The sequence below is a fragment of the Neopsephotus bourkii genome, unplaced genomic scaffold (assembly GCF_033783945.1).
Source record: "Neopsephotus bourkii isolate Nb327-2 ecotype Australia unplaced genomic scaffold, CSIRO-AGI_Nbou_v1 NB_1350, whole genome shotgun sequence".
NCBI lineage: Eukaryota > Metazoa > Chordata > Aves > Psittaciformes > Psittacidae > Neopsephotus > Neopsephotus bourkii.
In genome coordinates, this window is record NW_026901829.1 from 5,643,496 (window position 1) to 5,655,302 (window position 11,807).

The 11,807-nt window shown below is 40.5% G+C and overlaps 1 pseudogene; it reads left to right on the forward strand.

Moving 5' to 3' along the window:
• Positions 1–639: 639 nt before the first annotated feature.
• Positions 640–769, forward strand: LOC133219413 (U1 spliceosomal RNA; annotated as a pseudogene).
• Positions 770–11,807: the final 11,038 nt, after the last annotated feature.

An 11,807-nucleotide genomic window follows, 5' to 3' on the forward strand; every position in this document is an offset into this window, starting at 1 on the left:
CTAAATTTTTATCAGTGTTTTCAGCAAATGTCTAAAATAATAATTCTAGTTTCACAATGCTAAAATTTTTAGGGATACTATATTTCCTGACTATGGAGAATGCAGATGTTTGTAGTTATCACTCTGCAACTTCACTTAACTTTTTTATTGTTTTCCCAGATCTTGTCTATATCTTCCTATCTACTTTCTTTTTTAACCCTGTAAAGAATGCTTTGAACAATGCTTTTTATTTCCATTTTTTAATACTACTTAAACCTTTTCTAATGTTAACTTGTGAAATTGTTTCAGTTTTACTGCAAAAATGAACAAAGAATTGGAAACGTTGGGGCAATTACTCTGAAGTATTTTCCCTAGACTGCCAGTGTGATAGGACCATTTTATGGATTTATTCTCCTAATTTCGTGTCCATGTTCCTCTTGTAAAATTGCTGTGAAAGACAAACTTTTGCCAACATGGCCTCCAATCAGTAGTCCAACAAATTGTCCATGACAGGTAGAACAGTGAGTAACTTAGAATACCCTTGCTATGCATAGTAAAATTATAGGCACCACAGCATTGTGTCAGATCTCCTGTCCTTTAAAGGGGATGAGGGAGCATATTTTGAAGGGGTTTACTTATTTTGACTTTGACTGACTTACTATACTTACCTGGCAAGGGATACACCACCATCAGGCAGGTGGTTTTCCCGGGGCAAGGCTCATCCCTTGTACTGCGGGTGTGCTGACCCCTGTGATTTCCCCAAATGCGGGAAATGCTGACTTCAACAGACAATGCAGCAAGACAATCCAAGTACAGCAGGTACATCAACCGTACTGACAAATACAGCAGCTACTCAAACCCTGACAGCAAGAGGCAGTGCAGCTGCTGGTGCTACTCAACCTCAAGCACTGAGGCTGCACCAACCCTAACAACAGATACTGCAGCCACTCCAACCACAGTGATAATCACTGCAACTAAACCAAAGGACCAACTCGTGACACTATTGGTTGCCCCTGCACACAAGGGGAAAAGAAACCAAGAGGCATAATGAGCAACCTCTACAGTGAAGACAGATGAAGAACCAATGCACTTACTACATGGGACAGCATCTAAACAAGAGCTATTATTATGTGGATCAGAGGAAGAAGAAGTGACTTCTTCACCATGGACCTCAACCAAGACTCCCTGATTCCCATCCATAGGCTGATCCATAGACTGGAGAGCCAAGGAGTGATCAGCAGGACCTGCTCACCCTTTCATAGCCCCATATGGCCAGGGTGAAATTCTAATGGAGAGTGCAGACTAACAATGGACTATTGTGGCCTGAATGAAGTCACACCACCATTGAGTGCTGCGGTACCAGACATGCTAGAACTTCAGTATGAACTGAAGTCAAAGACAGCCAAGTGGTATGCCACAATTGATATTGCCAATGCATTTTTCTCAACTCCTTTGGGAGCAGAGTGCAGGCCACAGTTTGCTTTTACTTGGAGGGGTGTCCAGTACTCTTGGAACTGACTGCCCCAGGGGTGGAAACACAACCCTACTGTCTGCCATGGACTGATCCAGACTGCACTGGAACAGGGGCAAGCTCCAGAACACCTACAATACATTGATGACATTATCATGTGGGGTGATACAGCAAAAGTTTTTGAGAAAGGGAGGAAAATAATCCAAATCCTGCTGAAAGTTGGTTTTGCCATAAAACAGAGTAAGGTCAAGGGACCTGCACAGGAGATTCCATTTTTGGGAATAAAATGGCAAGATGGATGTTGTCAAATCCCCACAGATGTGATCAACAAGATAACAGCAATATCTCCACCAACTAATAAGAAAGAAACACAAGCATTCTTGGGTGCAGTGGGGTTCTGGAAATGCACATCCCAAATTACAGTTCAATTGCAAGCCTTCTCTATCATGTGACCCAGAAGAAAACTGATTTTAAATGGGGCCCTGAGCAACACCAAGACTTTGAGCAAATTAAACGCGAGATAGTTCATGCAGTAGCCCTTGGACCAGTCTGGACCAGGCCAGTGTAAAAAATGTACTGTACTCTGCAGCTGGGGAGAATGGTCCTACCTGGAGCCTCTGGCAGAAAGCTCCAGGGGAGACTTGAGGTCGACCCCTCGGCTTTTGGAGTCAGGGATACAAAGGATTTGAGGCCAGCTATACCTCAACTGAGAAAAAGATACTGGCAGCCTATGAAGGGGTTCGAGCTGCTTCAGAAGTGAGTGGCACTGAAGCACAGCTCCTCCTGGTCTGGATGTTCAAAGGCAGGGTCTCCACTACACATAATGCAGCTGATGCTACATGGAATAAATGGGCTGCACTAATTACACAACGATTTCGAATAGGAAATCCCAGTCATCCAGGCATTCTAGAATCCTCATGGACTGGCCAGAGGGCAAAGATTTTGGAATGTCACCAGAGGAGGAGGTGACGTGTGCTGAAGAGGCCCCACCATATAATAAACTTTCAGAAAGTGAAAAGCAGTATGCCTTGTTTACTGATGGGTCCTGCCGTATTCTGGGAAAGCATCAGAGATGGAAGGCAGCTGTATGGAATCCTCAACGACAACTTGCAGAAACTGCTGAAGGAGAGGGTGAATAGAGTCAGTTTGCTGAGGTGAAAGCCATCCAGCTGGCTCTGGACATTGCTGAAAGAAGAAAGTGGCCAATACTTTATACTGACTCATGGATGGTGGCAAATGCCCTGTGGGGGTGGTTGTAACAATGGAAGCAGAGCAACTGGCAATGCAGAGGTAAACCCATCTGGGCTTCTGCACTGTGGCAAGATATCGCTGCCCAGGTGCAGAACGTGGTGGTGAAGGTACGTCATGTAGATGCCCATGTACCCAAGAGTCGGGCCACTGAGGAGTACCAGAACAACCTACAAGTGTATAAAGCTGCTAAGATTGAAGTGGCTCAGATGGACTTAGATTGGCAACATATGGGTGAATTATTTTTGGCGCGGTGGGCTCATGACACCTCAGGCCACCAGGGCAGAGATGCGGCATACAGATGGGCCCATGATCGAGGGGTAGACTTAACAATGGACACTATTGCCCACGTTATTCATGAGTGTGAAACGTGCTGCAATTAAACAAGCTAAACAGTTAAAGCCTCTCTGGTATGGAGGACAATGGCTGAAGTATAAATATGGGGAGGCCTGTCAGACTGACTATATCACACTCCCATCAAACCACCAAAGCAAGCGCCATGTGCTTACCATGATGGAAGCAACCACTGGATGGCTGGAAACATACGCTGTGCTCCACGACACTGCCAGGAACGCTATCCTGGGCCTTGAGAAGCAAATCTTGTGGTGACACGGCACCCCAGAGAGAACTGAATTAGACAGCTGGGACTGATTTCTGGAATAACCTTATAGGCATTTGAGCCAAAAAGCATGGCACTGAGTGGGTATACCACATCTCCTACTATGCACCAGCCTCTACAAAAATGGAACAGTAGAATGGGCTGTTAAAAACTACACTGAGGGCAATGAGTGGTGGAACTTTCAAGCATTGGGATACACACTTACCAAAAGCCACCTGGCTGTTCAACACCAGAGGATCTGCCAACAGGGCTGGCCCAGCCCAGTCAGAACTTTTACATACTGTAAAAGGGGACAAAGTTCCTGTGGTGCCCATGAAGAATTTGCTGGGAAAGACAGTCTGGGTTATTCCTGCTTCAGGTAAAGGCAAACCCACTCATGGTATTGCTTTTGCTCAGGGACCCAGATGTACTTGGTGGGTAATGTGGGAAGATGCGGAAGCCCAGTGTATACCTCAAGGGGATTTGATTTTAGGGCAAAACAGCCAATTAACTCAATTGTATGCTGTTGTCTGCTATGTAATACTTTTACAGGCCACCAACTAGATGTCTTCAGGTCACCAGCAACTGGCCCTGACTTCCCTCTGACCATCATCCCAACAAGGAATGAACTTCAAAGAAACCAGATGAGCTCAGCAGTGACCCGCTGAGTTCTGCAGTGTCATCAGCAGGCAACAATCCAACAGTGCACACAGTCTCGTGCACACCGTCTCTGTTGCTCTGAAAGGCTGTTACAAAATATGGAGCCCAACATCATGGACTGGATGCACTTAGCAGCTTTATAGGGATTGGTCCATGCACTAAAGACTGATATGTCTCTCTTTGTGTGTGTGTGTGCGTGTACATATATATATATATATATATGGGACATCTCAACACTTCATGCCTCACGTTGGGTGTCACAAAGAACTGTCATTGTTTTAGCCCAGCCAGTAATTCAGAGCTACACCATCACTAGCTCACTCCCCACCTTTTTTCCTGCCCCCGCTCCCGGAGGGATGGAGAGGAGAATGGAAAGAATGTAACTCCCACAGGTTGAGATAAGAACAGTCCAGTAACTAAGGTATAACACAAACCACTACTGCTACCACCAATAATACTAATCATCAGGGAAATAACAAGGAAAGAGAATACAGCCGCTCACCACCCACTGACAGATACCCAGCCCAACCAAGCACTGATCTAACCCTTCCAGGTAACTGCCTCCAGTTTATATATTGGGCATGATGTGCTGTGTTATGGAATACCTGTTTGGCTAGTTTGGGTCAGGTGTCCTGTCTCTGCTTCCTTCCAGCTTCCCCTGATCCCTGGTAGAGCAGGAGATTCACAAAGTCCTTGGTCAGACTAAACATTACGGAGCAACAACAAAAAACGTTAATGTTATCAGCATTATTTCCAGGTTCAAAATCAAAACCACAGCACTGTGCCAGCTACTAAGAAGGAGAAAAATGACTGCTACTGCTGAACCCAGGACAAAATGGAAACAGCTGTACCTTTGTTACGGCCTTTGCTGGAGCCCCTGACAACATGCCTCTTGTCACAGCTGACTCCAACCCTTCCTGTTCTATTGTTTCAAAGCCATTGGAGAAAAGGGAGCGGTACTGTGTGAAGATCCTGCCAGGTTTAGGTAGCAGAAATACCCAGACCAGCTGAAGGAGACAGAAGTGAGAAATGTTCATTGTATTTTTAAAACTATTTTTTTCTAAAATTCATTTATATGCAAATCTGTTTGTATCAGTGAAACCCAGTGTTGACGTCAAGGCAGATGACAGGACCAAGTCCCCAGTTTTTCCTGGGTAGCAGAGCAGCTGTAAGTGCCTGTCAAAGCATTCAGTCAAGTTAATGTTGCTCTGCTCCTCTTCCTGTCCTAGTGTCTTGCCTGTCTGCTCTCTGGTGGAAATGCTGTTTTTCTTTTGTACCTGGAATAACTTTGTCTTAATTCAAGACAGCTTTGATAGGACTTTAGGATGTCTTAACATCATGTGTTTGTGTGCCTATCTTTTTCTGAATTAATTCGTAGTTAAGCATCTTAAGGTGTGGGTGATGTTCAACAATGAACTCATTGCAAGAAAAGGAAGAAAAAAGTTGCTAAATCAAAATGAAAGACAACTATTAGAAGGTTTTTTAAAGTCTGGAGTAATTTGTTGTAGGAGAAAGGTGTGGCAATTCACAGGCTGTGGGGAGTGAAGGCAATAAGCCTAATTGCTGATCTAGATGTTGTTATAATGTAGTAAAAGTACAAGCAAATAGCACAGATCCCATTCCTCCTTCCTTCACACCTGTGAGAAGAACAGTGACCATTTTATAAGTTTGTTTGGTGTCAGATTGGTTCTCATCAGTTGGATTTGTCATGTCTAGCTCAGGTGGAGGGTGTGATTAATGTGAAGGTAACTGGATGAATGAATAAAATGAACTAAAATTTGTATATCTGCATGAAACAAGCTCCATGCTTCTTTTACCATGCTTTCAAAACACCTTTTTATTTCCTAGCCAGAGGAACTTTGCATCTGTCACTTTGCATCTGGATCACTTTGCAGCTGTCAGTGATGCAGGCACCTTTGTTGCCTCACTCACCAGTGTTTTGCATCTTCAAGGTTTATTCTCCTTATTGCACACTACCATGGGACATCTGGAAACCACAGCCATATTTGTACTTCCTAGAGAAATTACCATAATTTTCCACATTCGTCATCTATTTGCCTATAAACATCTCTTAGCAAATAAATAAATTGAATTCTCTGTCTCCTAGTGTCTTGTCTGTTAAAAAAAGTGTGTTTGCAAATGCCATTTTCCAGCTCCTTTTGTAAACTTATGTCCTGACATTAAAAACAAGCCTTCTAGAAACTTCTGCTTTTCATTGTCTCAAAGCAGACTTTTAAGTAGGCACCTTAAATAGGCATTTTTTTGCTTGTTTTATAAATTAATATTATGATTTAGAGAACAAACCAAAATGTTGTTTGGTTATGGTGGTATTATATGAAAATTGACATGAATATTGGATATTCTCCACATTTAAATGATAATTTGAGCATTTTTGTCTGAAATCCTCTTCAAGAGAAGTTTACTGGATTTTTTTATTTATTTATTAATCTTTCCCAATTGGGATATTAATCTTGATGTCTGTCTTGGCCCAACGCACAATATTTTGGAAGAGAAATTGGAGAAATATTACTTGTGGAATTGAATAACATCATCCTAAAACATTTGCATTTTCCAATTTGAGAATTTTAGCTCTTCAGGGAAAAGTTTTATTCAGGTAGTAGAGAAAAGACGAGAGAGTAATTTTCCAGAGGAGCAGACAGCACTGACTTACATTGATAACTTCAGCTCAGGATCCTTGGGGATAAAGGAGAGGGCTGCATCTAGTAGCAGAATAATCTCTCCATTTCCACCTGATTTACAAGTTAAGACTTTGTTATCCACAGTCCTTCTGATGTGGAATTTTCTGTGGAAGTGTTCCTGTAAAAGCTAGTAAAGGGGCATTTCCTAATAAATATTTGAATTATAATCATTATTTTCAGATAGTCTGCATAAACAAATTTATCTGTCTTGAGTCTATGCTAATTTGTCGGACTAAATTACATGGATTGAAAAATAAACCATTACATAAAATTGTTTCCACTAGCATGTTTGTCTACTGAAGTGTTTGATTGTCCTATGAAGACTGTGCTGAATACACTATGCTTTTTATCTTCCAGCCATCTCCACATATGTACAGAAATGTTTTATAACAATTATGGCTTTTTGCTGCAAATATAAATATTAAAATGCAGATAGAATTGCATAAGCTTGTCTCAAACCTGCATAGATTAATTTATTTCAAAAAGGAGTAGATTTTCACACATGGTTTAGAGCATGATATTCTAATGGACCAAATAGGTCATGTATTAATAATTACAGGGAAAAAAACCTACTTGATTAATCCTATTTGAAGTAAATTCCAGTAGGTATTAATTATCCAACATTTATGTTGTCAGAAGTCATCTTTGCTTTTAAATACGTGGAATCACGGTGTGAAGTGGGATGCTATTGAGAGAAATCTATATACCTTTATGTCTAGATCATATGAAACATCTTAGTTGGAAAACATTCTTATGTGGATAAATAGCGGACAGCTGAGTTAAGGTGACAGATAAATATGCTTTAAGTATGAAATTCCTCTTAAGGGTGACATCTTTCTTCAAAGGAGTGTTTAGAAGCTGTGCTCATTTATACGCATGGCATAGGCAGACAACGTAAGTAAATTGGTGTTCTTCTGAAGGTCTTCAGTGGGTTCCCGCTGGGTTACTTTGTAAATTAATTAAATGTCTGTAGGCATTAATGTGAAGCTTCTTCAGTAATCTTTCTTCTGTTCATCTGAGGCAGTGAGATGTTCATCATAGGCAAATCTCTTCAGATAGGCTTACAAAACAAACAAAAAAAAAGCCATCTTTAGATACTATCCTGACAACATTTAATAGAATTTATGGCTTTGGATTTTGAATATTCTACCGAATTAATATCTGCTCTGAACCTATCTGTGCTTTTCTATGAATGTTTGTTTTTTGGCATACGGGCCTTTGTGGCTTGCTTTGGCTGTTGGACTTCAATGTAAAACATTTGGATTTGACTGTGGTTGTTGCCTTTATGCAGCATTTGCCATTACTAACAGAACAGTTCATATTTCAGCAAATAGGAAAGAGACTGAAAAGAAAAATGAAAAAATTGTCAGTAAGGTAGACATAAAGGAGTGCTCTTAGGAAAAAAAGATAAAAAAAAATTGAGAATTTTAAAATTCATCTCAGCAAAAGGGTAATCATTTTCTCTGCTCTTACAGAAAAGTGTGTTTCCTACAGTTGGTGGGGTGTAGGGTCATATAAATAGTTTAAGAAGTAGGCTTTGAATGTAATCTTTGTTACACAGTGGTTTTAAGGCAGTAATGTTAAGTGAAGTCTATTCCATTAATTTTTTGGAGGCCACTGTAAAGAACTCTGCTAGACGTAAGATGATTGTTATTGTTCCTGGCAATGAATAATTATGCTGAACTATTTCATATTCATTTAATTTAAATTCTATAAAAGACTTGTATATTAACATCATAAAACTAGAGGTCTAAAAATTAGTGGAAAAAGTCTGAAGACTTTTTAAGGCTTTCATTCAGAGTAGTGCACATTCCAAATTTACACATACACATATATGTTCTGCCTCCATCTTTCTGTAAAAACCTACTCTATTTAGTATTTTCATTGAATATTGAAACAAATGAAAGTTTGCAGCATTTATGCACTGTTGCCTTAGAATCTGTTAGCATGTTTCCCAGTTCTGTCCAATTACATATCTTTAGAAAAATATTTTCAAATATATTTTCATTTGAAAATAAAAGCAAGTCAAACCGTTAGTGTCAAAGAACAAAAATATCAGCCTATATTTTTTCTAGCTCTGCTGCAAACTTATGCACCAGAACCATCTGCACTGATGAATTTAACCTACACCTGCTACCATCTATCCCATTATATGTTAAATGTTTTCAATCAATTCAAGAATGACAGAATTGTGATTATTTTTCAAAACAGTTTAATATTCTTTTCCAAAATAATAGATGCCTCTGATTAAAATTTTATACAGGAAGGAGAAATAAAAACCAGTCTTGTAAACATGTAAGAAACTGCAAAAATACATACTGGTCAGTAATATCTTCTTTTGGATTAAAGCAAGTGATTTGTATTCCATCTAATTTGGGGGTTTTGGTTGTTTTTTTTTTGATTTGGGTGTTTTTGTTTTGTTTATTTTTGGTTTTGTTTTAGGTTGGGTTGGTTTTGTTGCGGTTTTATACTTTTTATTTCCAGAAAGATTAAAAGTGTACTCAGCTCTTATATGTTCTGAAAGCAGAATTTTTTTAAAGTAAAGTAGTTTGTCAGGGAGTTACTTTTCACTGAAAATTTTTAGATATCTCCAAACAGTGTGAAATTCTTTTATCAGGCCTAAGACTGCAAATGATTAGGTTCCAGGGACTTAAAAGCATCTGAAGTTAACACATACCTTTTTTAGAGCAAATCTTATGCTTCGATTTAAGAAATGGAAATTAAGGTCTTTACAAGTCTGTATTCAAAATAAAATGGAACAGTGAAGGCAGAACACAGGGCACAAGGATGAATACAGATCATTGTGTAAAGGACTGTTGTGGAAGGTGAAAATACAAGAAGATTGGGGTATAATTAAAGGATGGTGTGAGCATTTTGGTAGGAGGAGGTTAGAAATAATTTAAATCCCATTACAGAAGCAGTAGTGGGTGCAAAAAGTTTTGTTACTGGCTGGGCAGCAGCAGTGAACTGAAGATTTCCAGTTGATGTGGGTGTATAAGGAAAATCAGTTGCATAATACTAACTCAATTATACCTATTGTGAATTTCTCTTTGCTACACTATTGAAAAAAGGACCATGGCGGGGGAAAGAAAGAGGAAGGAATAAGTGAAGAGTATATTGAAACACTAACAAACCTTAGAATATTGTAAATATTTAATTGTATGAACTGAGTAAGGTATAGCCATTGTCTATAAGGTATAATTAACTATACGAAACAGGCTTATTCATTTTTGCACAGACTAGTATCATCAGGAGTGTGAATTAAGACACAACTCTGTTGTCTTTTTTATATATATGTGCTGAGTTTTGCAGGCTACTCCAGGACTTCCCTCAAAGCCTTGCTCACAACTAAATAGGTATGTGTGACCCTGGGCATTGCTGGAGTTCATTACTGCCCTTCAGGTGAAATTAGCACAAGGATGCACCTGAACTTGGTATGTTACCAGAAAAGGTTTAAAAGCATCACAGATGTTCTTGTGCCCCCTCATCAGTCAATTCAGTGTTGACATCACCTCTGAAAGCATCTGTTTCTGCAAGCAGCTTATTTCTTGCTCTTGTCACCTCTAAGCTGAATTTTTGTAGTGTCCAAGTGGTATGACTCTTGAAACATTGCACATCTGACCATACATTTCAGCACATTTCTGATCTTAATTTCAGAAAAGTTTTCACTGGCTGTTGAAGGGCAAATACCTCAGTTTAGCTATATCCAAGATCTGGAATTCTGGAGGGAAAATTCTTTTGTTTCTGTTTTCACAGATATTTTTATGTCAGCAGAAGGCACTAACTCGACTACTTGTCTATGGAGAGTGAAAAGCCTATGTTACCATCTAGATGTAATAAAACCTAAGAATTTTTGCTATTTGGCCATTGCCCAGCCATCAGTATCATCTTCATCTCTACCCTTTTCACCTGTGAGTTCATTTTGTACAAGAAGAAATTGCTTTTCTGACTATGAATGAAATTCCCCCCTACACATTTTAATGTTTATACGTTGTTCTGGTCCTCACTGATTTAAAAACAATGGAAAGTACAAAGTACAGGAAGAGTTGGTTTATTGTACATTCAGAATTTAACTAAAAAGAAAGAAGGGAACTATGAAGCTCCGATAGTCTTCTTGTCAATTCTCCAGGATACAGGGGAGGACCTAAAAAAAGCTAGGAGGATTGGCCAGGTTAATAAATGGTTAAAAGGGTGGTGTCGTAGTCAGGAGTTTGGGTGTCTTGAACACAGGACCCAAGTTTGTAGGCCAGGTCTACTGGGGGCTGGTGGAGCTGGTCGTTTCAGTAGGAGGCTTGCCAGACTGGTCAAGGAGGCTGTAAACTAGATGTGTTGGGGGAAGGTGGCATCATTCCATCCCAGCACCCCCAGTCAGTTGCCCGCACCTATAATAAATGCTCAGACCAATGTAGAGATATTCCGGCTGCTCCAGCCAATGAGCTGGCTTCATTTAGAACTCAGCTCAGATGCCTCTATACAAATGCCCGTAACATGGGGAACAAACAAGAGGAATTAGAGACGTGCGCACATCTACGGGGGTATGATATGATAGGCATCACAGAAACATGGTGGGATGGCTCCTATGACAGGAGTGTTGGGATGGAAGGTTACAGGCTCCTTAGAAAAGACAGGCCCAGCAGGCAGGGATGGGGAGTTGCCCTTTATGTTAGGGATAGGCTGGAGTGTATGGAACTCAGTCTGGGGACAGGTGAGCAGTTAACAGAGAGTTTGTGGGTCAGGGTTAAAGGAAAAACAGCGATGTGAGACATTACTGAGGGGATCTGTTACAGACCACCTGATCAAGGAGAACCTGCGGATGAAGCATTCTATACACAGATAGGAAAAGCCTCATGCTCACAGGCCCTTGTTCTCATGGGGGACTTCAACTACCCTATCTGTTGGAATGATGGTACAGCCTGGTACAAGCAATCCAGGAGGTTCTTCGATTGTGTGGAAGACAGTTTCCTTCTGCAAGTAATAGAGGAACCAACAAGGAGAGGTGCCATGCTTGACCTCGTGCTCACCAACAGGGAAGAGCTCGTTGGAAATGTGATATTCCAGGGCAGCCTTAGATGCAGCGATCACGAGATGGTTGAATTTGAGATACTCAGGACAGTAAGTAGAGCATGCAGCAAGCTCACTGCCCTGGACTTCA